Consider the following 13,617-nt stretch of genomic DNA (forward strand, 5'->3'; position numbering starts at 1 on the left):
TGCATGCCACAACTACTGAAGTCGTGGACCTAGAGCCCGTGCTCCACAACAAGAGAAACCACCGCAATGAGAAGCCTGGGCACTACAACGAAGAGTAGACCCTGCTCGCGCAACTAGAGAAAGCCCCGTGCATAGCAACAAAGACCAAACGCAGCCAAAAATAAATAAATATTTTAAAATAAGTCTTATTTTGGTTCTGTACCACAGTCATGGTGAATGAAATATTGTTATTATACACATGCCATATCCCAGTCATTTTCATATAAACTAATCCACTCTTCCTGTTTCCTAGACTGATGGAGGAGGGATGGACATAATGTTGATCAAGTCTCCCCTACATGCCAAGAATTCTGCTAGATGTTCTGCATTCATTATTTCATTAAACGATGACAATAACCCTATAAGATTGGTACTGTCCACATTTTACGGATGGCAAAACTGAGACTCAGGGCGGCTAAGTAACTTGCCAGAAGTTGTAGAACTAGCAAGTACTTTTTATGTCCTTCCAGAGCTCCACTTTGCCTGGCTCGACAGTACTCAAAACATTGCCTTCTCTGCCCTCCGTGGCCTGACACCCAGGTTCCCTCAGGGTCCAGAGAACATGTGCTGCTTCTCTTTGTTCTTTACTTAGCTAAGAATCCCAGTGACCATATAGTTCATGAGGATAGTGACCCTGTGCTGTCTGTTCCCCTCTTCATGTTGTGTTGGTCCTCTACTATACAGCTACCTGGGTGGCTGGGTGACAAAATAATTTTGAATTAGAGGCTGTCAGAGGACCTGAGTTCAAGTCTCGGCTTTCCTACTAATGAGGTAGGTGACTTGAGGTACGATTTTTCAGGTGACAGTTGAGGAGGATATTTAAGCTTCTTTCAGTCTCAATAGGCCACGCTCCCAAAGAAAGCGTGGGTTCTTTCTGCTTCTCTCCACTTCTGAGAGGTTTGACTCAGGATCCCAAAGCTCTGAAGACTCAGTCCTTACAGAAGGTCAAGGCTCTTTGCACAGCCCACTGCTGATAGGATTCACTATATGCAGTGTTTGGGAAATTGGAGGATGCTGGGCTGCAACTAAAAAAGGCTTGAATTTTGAGTAAATGCTACTTTCCATTTGATTTGGGGCCTTTCGTGTGGGAGGAATGTGAAATATAACTGAGTGGGAGAGAATAATTCTCCATAGTCTGAATTCATTTTCTCCAGCTGCTTCACAGGACCATGCTTTGGATTCCCCAGAGTCCCAGTTTCACACATACCATCCCAGCCTGCCTGGAGCCCCAGCCCAGGGATGCGGAAGTCAACCCAATGGGAAGTCCATTACCCTCACTTTCATTCATTAAACATGGAGTGCCACCGTATAGTTTTGGGTCCTAGGTTTACAACAGTGGGCAGAACAGATGTGGTCCTTTCTTGCCATTGCTCACAAGCTGGAATGAAATATAATCAATAAACAATTGATAAGTATGTGATTCTAATTTCTTTTTTTTTTTTTTTTTTTAGCGATACGCGGGCCTCTCACTGTTGTGGCCTCTCCTGTTGTGGAGCACAGGCTCCAGATGCGCAGGCTCAGCGGCCATGGCTCACGGGCCCAGCCGCTCCGCGGCATGTGGGATCTTCCCGGACAGGGGTACGAACCCGTGTCCCCTGCATCAGCAGGTGGACTCTCAACCACCAACCACTGTGCCACCAGGGAAGCCCTCTAATTTCTTTTTTTTAATTTATTTTTTATTGAGTTAACATTGGCTTATAACATTATGTAAGTTTCATGTATGCAACATTATATTTCTACGTCTGTATACACTACAGTGTGCTCACCACCAAAAGTTTAGTTTCCATCTGTCATCACAGGAATCCCCTTTACTCATTTTGCACTCCCCCTACCCTTTCCCCTATGGTGACCACTACTCTGTTCTCTGTATCTACATGTTTGTTTTGTTTCGTTTTGGTTTGGTTTGTTCATTTACTTTGGGTTTTGTTTGTTTGTATTTTATATTCCACGTACGAGTGATTCTAATTTCTCAGGCAACCCTTCTTTAGAAATCTCACAGAGAGTAAATCAAATCAGGCTAGTATTGTTTTACAATACTGCCTCTTAGCATTATGCATTACAACTAAGATCTCACTGTGAAAAATTCCTCCACGTAGCCAATGGGTTTATCGCAGTCAAATTCAGTTCTAATGAGACCTAGTAAATCACAGTCCCATCTTAGAAGCTGATGCTAAGGTTGCAGCAGATATACTTTGATAATCTCCTGAGAAGCAGCAGGATATAGTTACATTTTCTTGGCTCTGTAGTCAGCCAGGCCTGTGTTTAGATTCCCATTCCTCCACTTACTAGCTGTCTTACATGGGCAAGTTACTTATCCTCTTTCAGCATATATGTACCATTTATCAAATAGTTAGGATCATTGTGTAGCTTTACATGACATGTCAAATCAACATACTTGGTGCATGTAGTAGGGTTCCTTAAATATCAATCTTCAATCCTTTCTCTAAAGGGAACAAGTTAAGTGACAAGGTGACAAACAGCAGAAGGAGGAAACTATTATACAGATCGTTTTTGTTTTTTTTTTTTGCGGTACGCGGGCCTCTCACTGTCGTGGCCTCTCCCGTTGTGGAGCACAGGCTCCGGACGCGCAGGCCCAGCGGCCACGGCTCACGGGCGCAGCCGCTCCGCGGCATGTGGGATCTTCCCGGACCGGGGCATGAACCCGTGTCCCCTGCATCGGCAGGCGGACTCTCAACCACTGCGCCACTAGGGAAACCCTGTACAGATCGTTTTGAAGTAAGCTCCATTCAATGATTAGACAATTTTTGCACTAATTCTAATTATTCATTAAATACTTAATTAAGGGCTTACTATGTACCGGGGCTACTAGGTTGTGCTAGGTTATGGGTATGCAGTGGTAAGCAAAACAAACATAGTCCTTGCTCCTATGAAGCTGGTTTAAAATTTTTCTTTGGCTTTGTTGTCTTCCTCCCCCCACCCCATCCTTCCTTCTTTCCCGCCTTCCTTCCTCTCTCTCAGTCTCTCTCTCTGTGTCTCTGTCTGTCTGTCTCTGTCTCTCTCCTTTCTTTTTTTCCCACCAGTGGGCTTTCATGTGGGATCATGCTTTAGCGAGCATGATTAAGATGATGTTTGAAGTTGTATGGAAAGTAGTGAGTATAGAGACAGAAAATGAGGCAACAGAATGAGAAGGCAGTTTTTCTTTCCCTTCCCTCTTCTCTTGTATAATGAAGAGCCCATAATTAGAATACCACTGCTGTAGAGAGTGACTCTTACATAGAAAGGATCTAGAGAGAGTATTTGTCGTATAGGAGCATTAATCACAACCATGTGGGCCAACAGCCTGTCATGGAAATAATCCTGTTATTTACGTAGCTCTTTACAGCAGTGGGATGTACCATCCTGGAAGCTGGCCTGTATCACTTTCTGCAGGGATGCAGGCCAGTGACTATTTACAAGTCTATATATTCTACGGCTGCTCTAAACAACTGGTAACTGAGGTGATGATGGGGCAGGGGCTTTGCATAAATAGAAAAGCAAATGTATATTTGTCGGCACTGCTCTCTTCTCCTTTGTTTTATCCTCTTTCCAAAAATAAAGTGCATTGTTCCCCGGGAGTGGAATTTGAAGTGGCAGCTGTCTGCCTGGCTGACTCCTTCCCAAAGAACAGAGCCCAAGGAGGTAACCAGGGTTAACTTGAGTTTGTTCTGTCCTCTACCAACACCGGGATTCAAGCTGCCAAAATAGCTGCATTCGCAGAGTGTGGCAAGCTGAGCCCCAGTGCCCACTGCTCACACAATTGCAAGTGACACACAAGCCTTGTGGGTGCCTATGTCCTTGGGGTCCACACACGTGTTGCTCATTGGAAAACTTGCCCCCAAATTGTGCCATTTATAAGGAATCATATAACACTACTCTGTCCTCCTCTCTCTCAACAGACAAATGGGCGCTGAAAATCACCTCACTTAGCCCAGGTCAACAACAATTCAAATGAGGTTTGGTTTTGACTGTGCTGTTGATCGTGAGCCTGTTAACCTGAGGGACCAGCCACATTTAGGAAGGTGGACACAGATGTTATCTGGCTTTAAGGAAAACTTAGGATTCGCTAGGTGACAGCTCTAAGGTTTGCCCAGGAGAGGGAACATTTTATTCAGAAAATTCAGGTACATTATCCGAGTTTTCTGGAATTGAGTTAAATTGATACAACTCAATACAGCAAACACTGATTAAACCCTTTGGTGTAGTTAGTATACCAAGATGTCTGTGTAAAAAAAATTATCCTCTCTGCAAATGGCTGTTTCAGTATTTTATGTTAGCAGGGATATGATGGAGGGATAGAATGCGTGTGATCCCAGGAGCGTCAATCTTTAGTGCTAGGAGATAAGTTCCCAAGAGATGGTATTACCACTTAGGAGAAACTTTTCCCAGCCACGTTTTGCTAGCAGGCAATAATTAAATGTCCTAGATGTGGGTTGCGGCAGAACAGCCATCCATCCCATTTTAAAAATTGACTCTATACTAGGTTTTAGGGTGGATGGCAATATGTCTCTACCATAAAAAACGAGCATTTACTGGATTGAATGGCACAAAAGATATACAGTACGTGTCCTAATGCCCAGAACCCGTGGATGTGACCTCATTTGGAGAAAGGGTCTTTGCACAGGTAATTTGGTTAAGAATCTCAAGATCATTCTGGATTATCCGAGTGGGCCCTAAATCCAATGACGAGTGTCCTTATAAGAGACACACCAGGGAGAGACACACAGAGAAGAGAAGGCCGTATGAAGACAGAGGCAGAGATTAGATTAACGCAGCTGCAAACTAAGGAAGGAGCGTGGAGCCACCAGGAACTGGAAGCGGCAAGGGAGGATTCTCCTTTAGAGCCTTTGCAGGGAGCACGGCCCCGCCGACCCCTTGATTTTCGATTTCCAGCTTCCAGAACTGTGAAAGAACACATTTCTATTGTCTTAAGCCACCAGGTTGGTGGTAATTTGTTATGTCAGCCCTAGGAAATTAATACAGGGCATCAACCAGCCATTTTTTTTTCCTGGAAGTCCATATTTGGCTCTTTCTGAGGCCTTTGTAATGCATTCATTCACTCCCTCCACAAACACACAACTTGGGGCCTCTGCGTGCCGGGTACTGTTCTGGGTGCTGAGTGAATAAAGGCAGGTAAGACTCAGCTTGGCCCTTCAGGGAGCTCACCGACGCAAGCAAAGGAATAACTACCAACACGGTGAGAGGGACCCCCCAAGGTGTGCCCTGTGGGAGCACAGAGCAGAGTTGGGCATCTCTGTACTTGTGCAGGGAGATGAGAGGTTTACCAAAACAGAGACACATGCCCTGAGGTACGGATGTGCTCAAAACCAGGGGACATCTGCTTCCACAGAGAGCACTTCTGTGGGGTGAGCTACGATTAATCTCCCCTAAACTTAGGCTCATTTAAAAAAAGGAAAGACTGTGGCTCATAATTTATGGGGGCCCGTGGGGAAGCAAACAAAAGGGTCCTTTCTTGGGTAAGCTTATGTGTGTGGGGTTTATGTGCAGACTTCCCTCTGACATCTCTTGCCCTGGTTTTGAATCCTTTTGAGCTGGAGATGGTCAGGGTTGGTGGCGGATGAAGGAGGAGAACAGGGTGGAGTGAAGGAGGGGGCGTCCTGCCAGAGGAAGACATCCCCATGGAGAGGTGGGCCAGAGCTAGGCGTGTAGTGAAATTTCCCAAAGATGCTGTTTTGTCTGCCAGACTTGTTCAAAGGCAGTCGCTCGTTTATTCCCTTATGGAAAGCTGATTGACCCTCCTGAGATGAGCAAGATGTTTCTGTGCTAGGGGTCAAGATGGAGTGGTACTTACAGGAGGGCAAGAAATCTCTGAGGAGCTGATGAGTCGTATGGGGAACAAAGACTCTGACGAGCAGTGCGAGATCAGGCATGTTGAGCCTGCATGTGAACTGTATAGACAGACATGGAAATGCTACAGACCCTTACATTAGAAAGGGGAGGCCAGCGAGGCCAGATTAGTTAGGAAAGCCTTTCTGGAGAATGCGTGGCTCAAGGTGGGGGCTGAAAGATGTGTAGGACTTAACCAGATGAGAGTAGATGGGGAGGTCTTCCTCTCTCCCTCCTTCCCTTCCTTAAGCCCCGGGTAGGAAGAAGGTAGTATGCCCAAATGTCTACTATCGAAAAGGATTGTCATCTGGGGGAGAAGGCGAACATGTGTTAGCTGGGATATCAAATTCTGGTAAGAAAAAAAATCTTGGGAGACAAAAAAGTTTACATAATTTTTAAAAAGAAACTGTAATTTGTGGCCAGATTGAATATCTGCTAAGGTGTTTGTCTGTGATCCTAAAGGTAGTGGAGAGGCATTGCTTCTTTTTTTCTTCTAAGGAGATAAAATCTATTTTCCATCCTAAAAGTAATAATGCTCATTACAGGAAGTAGAAGGACTATGGAAAAGAAGAAAAATAAATCACTTATAATCTCCCCTTAAAGAAATGATTACTGTCAGTATTTTTCTGGCATGTAAGTTTTAAAATAGTTGTAGAAATCACATATATACTATTTTATATCCTGCTTTTTTAATCTTACCATTATAACACAAGCATTTCCTGATGTTATTTCGGTCCTTCAGGAGCACGGTTTTTAATGCCCACATCTAGGAGATGTACATTAATTTACTTAATCTTTCCCTTATGGTTGAATATTTGATTTACTAGCATTTTTCATTATTATAAATCATGCTGGGATGAGTTTCTTCGTGTAATAGTCTTCTTCCATATTTATGATTATTTCCTTTGGCTACATCCCTAGATGGGGAATCACTGAATCAAAGGGCAGGAACATCTTTAAGGTTCTTTGAACATTCTGCCAAATTGCTTCCTTGGGGGTTGTTGAGCTTTGCAAGTACATGATGAAAGATGAGTCTCATAGCTGAGGACAGGCAGGGCTAGGCCAGAAGAGAAAGAGCATTCCAAACATTCTAGCAGAAAGAGACATTCCGGAGTCACTGAAGCCGCAGACCTGGTGATATGCTGTCCTGATATGAAATCGTTGCTGGTGGCCTTGCCATTTTTAGAGAGCCAGTTTTGAATTCTTCCCTACAAGGGTGGTAGTGCTCCAGACACACCGGCCCTTGTTTTTTGTTACTAGAGCACACCAAGCTCGCTTCTACCACAGTGCCTTTGCATTTGCTGTGTTCCTCTCCTGAGAATGTTTTTCCCACATAATTTGTCATGACTGGTGCCTTCTCATCATGTATGTCTCAGTTCAAATGTCAAATGCTCAGAGAGGCCATCTCTAATGACCTGCTCTAAAGAAGCCAGACATCCTCTGCTCCAATCACTTCTATCAAGTTAATTTTATTCAAAGCATTTATTATTCCTGCCCAGTGTCAATGTTCAGTAGCTATCTGTGGAATGATTGAATGAAGTCATTCCCTCATTCATGTAATCTAGACATATTTTCCGAGTGCCACTTTAAAATATTCCCATTGCTCTGAACATAAAGACCAAACTATATAATGTAGCCTGTAGAAGGGTTTCTGGAACTGGTTCCCACCCGACCTCTCCCATCTTATCCTGACCCACATCCTGCCTTAGTCTCTGCACTTCAGCCATACTTTCTTTCTTTACGTACTTGCATGTGCCATTCTTCCTACTGTCACAGGACCTTTGCACATGCTATTTCCTAAGCCTAGAACATACTTCTTGTTTTTACCATGTGAATCCCTCCTCATCTATAAGACTTCCTTGGAAACCTTTCCTGACTCCTCATACTAGGCCAAGTTCTTCTGCTATACACTCTTTGTGGGAGCTAGTCTCCAAAGACGGCCCCCAAAGACTCACACCTTGTAGCGTTCATGCGTTTTGTAGTCCTCTCTCTTTGAAGCTACTCTGGCCTTGTGACTCATTTTTTTGATTAGTGGGATGTGGCAGAAGTAACACTGTGCAGTGTCCGAGGCTGGGTCATAAGGAACGTTGCATCTTCCACCTGGGCCTCTAGGAGTACTTGCTCTAGGAGGGATACTACTCCCTCTCAGAATCCAGCTGCCATGCTGTGAGAAGCCCAGGCCACATGGAGAGGCTATGTACAGGTGCTCTTGTCAAAAGCCCAGCTAATGCCCAGCTGAAAGCCGGCATCAGCTGACAATCATGTGGAAAAGCCATCTTGGATGTGCAGCCCAGTTGAGTCTTCACATGAGTCCACCTCAGCTGCCGTCTGCCTACAACCGTATGAAAGACCCCAAGTCAGAGCTACCTAGCTGCGCCCAGTCAGTCCACAGAACCATGAGAGGCAAAAGTGAATATCTGTGTTAAGCCATCAGGTTTGGGGGTTGCTTGTCACATAGCAATGGATAACTGAAACACGCGTAGAGCATTATGTTCCTTACAGCATATGATTCCTCTCTTTCACTGTGGTCATCACAGCTGTGGCTGCGGGTTTCTTGCCTGATTATTTAATTAATGACCTTTTCCTTAATAGCCTATAAACTTTATGAGAGCGAAGACCAGGTTGATCTTTGTTTGTTTCATCTTGTTGGCTCACCGTGTGTAGTGGACAATTGCCACTTCGTGGACACCAAGAAAGGTTTGGGGAACCTCCCATGGTGTGAGTTGCTGGGCAGGCAGGTTTTATCTCCGAGAAAGAGAGCTGGAAAGTCAATAGTCTCTGTATGTCACAGCATGTGCCCCGCGCTCAGCTAACTGGACGCTCCTGCTTGGGTGTTTGAATCTGGAGCTAGGAAGACAGAGAAGCAACATGGGCTTAGGATTCATTCAAGCGGCCCTAGTAGTAGCATCTTCTGTCCAGCGGCGGCAGCTTGGACACCCTAACTGACTCTTCTGGGTACAGCTTTGGCTATGCTTTGGCTGCCCGCTTCCCTTAGTCTTGCCTATCTTACAAGTTGGTTCTCCAAACTTGCTGGTGATCCTCTGGGCTACTTGATACCCCTCCAGAAATTTCATTTCTAGGTAAGTTAGCTAGAGTTGCTTTTTGTTATGTACAACCAAGGATGTTATACCAGCAAGGTAACTAAGGCACGAAAGGCTTTTTTTTTTTTTCGCGGTACGCGGGCCTCTCACTGTTGTGGCCTCTTCCGTTGTGGAGCACAGGCTCTGGACACGCAGGATCAGCGGCCATGGCTCATGGGCCCAGCCGCTCCGCGGCATGTGGGATCCTCCTGGACCGGGGCACAAACCCGTGTCCCCTGCATCGGCAGGAGGACTCTCAACCACTGCGCCACCAGGGAAGCCCGGCACGAAAGGCATTTAATAAGTATTGTTAAAGGAACAAATGAGTGTGTGCCAGGGACCCAGGTGGACATCTGGGATCCCAGGATAAATAAATCTCTAATTCAGGGGAGTTTACATTTTCCTAAGTTACACCTAAACAAAGACAGCAATTAAAGGTTAGTGCCATAAGAATGATAGGCACAAAATTATGGGAATTAACTATAACTAGAAGAGGGGGAAGGGAGCCCCTTGACTTATGTCAGTGACTATAATTAGATGAACAGTAAAGGTTTACTGATTGATTGAACAGATGGGTAAAAGAATGTAATGTTGAAATAAGGTATACCAAAATTCTCGTCAATTGTAACATTTGACTTCTGTATTAAATAGGACTATTTATGTTGCAAATATCAGAAAACTCCAGTCAAACTGGCTTAAGTAAAAAGACGATTGATTGTCTCATAGAAAAGGTCAGGGCATATAATAACTTCAGGGGTTCAAGCGCTATTATCAAGAACTTCTCTTTGATCTTATCTGCATCGGTTTCATTGTTAGGTTCTCCCGACATGATGGTTCCCAGGCATTCAAGGCTTTCCTGTCTCAGGTTCACGGTCAGAGGAAACAAACACTATTTCAAGAAACTATTTCTAGTTTTCAAGCAGAGCTCCCTGGGTTTGCATTGATTGGACAAGATTGGCCTAGCATGGCTAATACATCGCTCCTTAAATCAATCACCTCTGGAGGGGAATCTATACAATGCTTGCACTGGCCAGATCTAGTTCATGGTCCTACCCCTGGCACTGGAGTAGAGGTCAGCTCTAATCGCTCATGGTTAGGACCACGGCACTGGATGCAGACAGCTTGGATTTGTATATCTTGCTTCTGCCACTTAAGTGAAAGGTACATATTTGTCTCTATATTAGCTGACACATCTCTGAATTGGGGATAATAATAGCCCCCCTTTGTATAAGGATTAAATGAGTTAACGTATGTAAAATGCTTAGACCAGTGCCTGGTACACGGTGAGAGCTTAATGCACGTTTGTTATCATTCTTAGCTATTACTGCAGGGACCAAGAATAGGGAAGGGATGGCTCCCAAAGGAAATTTAGGGAACCATTACCAGAAAAAGGTATGAATGAATGTTCCAAAGGCAAAACTAACAAACGTCCACTACACTTCATCCCGAAGTTCTCGCCAATAAACCACTGGAGGTGGGAAGCCAATAAGGTCTTGGATGAAGCCAGCGGGGACTCCCAGCTGCATCTTGGTGTCAGTCCTGTCCCCCAGGAGAAGTTCCAAAGCACAATCACGCCCACCTGATCAACACCCCAGCAGGGCTGAATGTCTCCCTGGCAATCGGTCCGCATTTTTCCAGGCTTTACCTTTGGGGCAGTCAGAAAATCCATGCCCTGGTCAGCCTGAGTGCATATTAAACCATTTCAGAATGTTGGAAGAGGAAGTCTGCTTGCTTAATGTGTAATTTAGCTGAAAGAACTGGAACAAGTTGCATTTTGGTATGTTCCTCATTTTGCAAATGAATGTTATTTTCGTAATGGTCCATAATGGCTCCCTCCGAGTTATTCTGGTCCGTCATATTAATGTGGATTGTGGTGCTTTAAATAAGATTTGACTTTTGACTCCTTAAGTGTGCATCGTGATTCCTTGGATGCCCACACACCAAATCATCAGCCATTATTCTTGTGAGTTGATATCTAGTTCTTATTTTGCTACTTCCATGGGATGAACAAGAACATAAATAATACATCAACAAGCCCAAAGGTATGTCAATGGCTTGAAGTGACAAAGGGCTGGGTTTTTTTGTTTTTTGTCTTAACATCTTTATTGGAGTATAATTGCTTTACAATGGTGTGTTATTCCTGCTTTATAACAAGGTGAATCAGCTATACATATACATATATCCCCATATCTCCTCCCTCTTGCATCTCCCTCCCACTCTCCCTATCCCACCCCTCTAGGTGGACACAGCACCGAGCTGATCTCCCTGTGCTGTGCGGCTGCTTCCCACTAGCTGTCTATTTTACATTTGGTAGTGTATATATGTCCATGCCACTCTCTCACTTCATCCAGGCTTACCCTTCCGCCTCCCCGTAAAGGACTGGTTTTTAAGTCCTTACAAAATTCTGGTTGAGGAGGCACAGTGTCCATATTGTTTAACTTTGTCTGAGGTCACTATGTCCCCAACATTCTCCACATCTCTCTGGAGACAGACTAGAGAGATGGTCCAGACTTCCAATTTTCCCCGGTTCAGTTTGTTTCAGGATGGGGATGTTCATGCCATAAAATAACTGGGTAAGAAGGATATTCACAGGCAAGAATTCCTGGAGAGCACTTCTGGCAGAGAAGTGGTTTTGAGCTAGGTTCTTGGAAAGAAAACATAAACCCTTTAAAATTTCTAATAGTGCTGGAAAATCTGCAGACCCCTCTGTGCTGAGTCCAACACAACTGCTTGGGGACACTTAGGTGTTGGCTGTGATAATCTATGGCTGTAAAGCTCCTGGGATACACCTTTGCCTCTGCCCAAAACACAACAAGACTCAAGGCTTCCTTTGATCCTTTTGTGCAGCATACCGTGAGTTCTAGGCCCACTTCTAGAAAGTAACTATTTGCTTCTCTGTCTCCCCAGTCCCCAGTCCTCCCTCCTTTCACTCTCCAGTGGATAATACATCCCCAAGACCCCTCCTAAATGACACATCTCACCATCTCCTGCCTGTCCTGTGGCCTCCCACCTCAACCTCCTCTCTTAGGGCAACTACTTATTTTACATATTCTTAGGCGGATCCAGTATCAGGTGTTACATGGCTTTGTTACAATTCATATCACAAAAGCTCCATGTCAATTATTGGTTTGGAATATATGATCACACAGTTCTCCCCTCATCAACCCTGTTACTGAACAGCCCTTAGCTGCTGTCCTGTGGGATAGTAGACAGAGTCTGGTCAGTGCACTCAAAGAGACTTGGGGTCCCATCTCAGCTTGACCATCTCACTGGCTGTGCAATTTGAGGCAAGTTAATTCACCTCTCTGAGCCTCAGTGTGCCCGTCTATAAAATGGGCACAATTATATATACACCAGAGGGCTTTTTATGAAAACTAAATGTGATCGTGTCGCTAACATACTGAGCACACAGTTTGGCACACAGCTGACTCTCAGGAAATAGTTGCACTTGTTATTTTAGAAATCGTCTGGCAGACAGGAGGTCTTGTCTGTGGAGGACATTGGTGCCTATTCTTCTCCTCCTTCTCTGAGCTCTCCTGGACTCTCTCCTGTCTCCTCTTTTCCTTCTTTCTTCCTCAGCCTCTTGTCTCTTCCACCTTTTTCAATCCCACCCACAACTTTGAGAGGATGGAAGAAGATAGACTTGTTTATTTGGAGACTAAATTCAACATTGACCCTCAGAGAAAACAAGCCCTGCAATACGCTCTATTACCACATAAGCGCCACATTTAAACAAAGCCTTTTGGCCTGAGCTGAAAATTACCATCCCGCTGTGAGGCATAAACTGGAAGGGCTGCCTGTGTGAAAGAGGGACAGGCAGCAGCTGGCAGGGCTATGTCTGTGGGAAGGAGAAGCCGAGCTCCTTGCTTTATGCGTTGATTTTACTTGGAAAATTGCACTCCCCTTTTCCTTCCACAGACAGGAAAACAATAGCAATCTGTTAAAATGTGGGAGGGCAGGAAAGCAGCAACTCATAGATTAAAATCCATAAGAGCCCCAATCAGCTACCAGCTAGAAAATTCTGTTGGGCCTTCAGATGATATAGTCTGAAAACAGTATGTAGATAATGATGGCAAAGACTTCCCCTATACCAAAGGAGCAAAAGAAAACAACAGACAACAGTGGAGCTGAGGAATTTCCCTTTGCCTGGGTAATGATATTAATGCTGATAAAAGCAGACATTTATTGAGCACTTATTATGTACGAGGCACAAAGATGAGGGGAAGCTTTACATCCATGAATTCATTTAATCCTCACAGCAAGCCCATGAGGTAGATCCTCCCTCCCTCCCTCCCTCTCTTCCTTCCTTCCTTCCTTCTTTCCTCCCTCTTTCTTTCTTTCTTTCTTTCTCTCTTTCTCTTTCCTTCTTTCCTTTCTTTCTCTGTGACTTTTTTTAGAATAGTTTTTGGTTCACAGTAGAATTAAGAAGAAGGTACAGAGATATCCCATATACCCCCTATTATCACACATACATAGCCTCCCCCGTTATCAATATCCCCCACCAGAGTGGATAGATACTATTTTCATCCTCCTTTTTGCAGATGAGGAAGCTGAGGCTCAGAGAAGTTTAGTACCTTGCCTAATGTCACTCTGTTGATGGTCTGTGCCCCAGCATTCTGGGTCCCCAACCGACACTCTTAATCCCCATCTCGTA

This window comes from Leucopleurus acutus, assembly GCF_964270905.1.
Source record: "Leucopleurus acutus genome assembly, chromosome: 19".
NCBI lineage: Eukaryota > Metazoa > Chordata > Mammalia > Artiodactyla > Delphinidae > Leucopleurus > Leucopleurus acutus.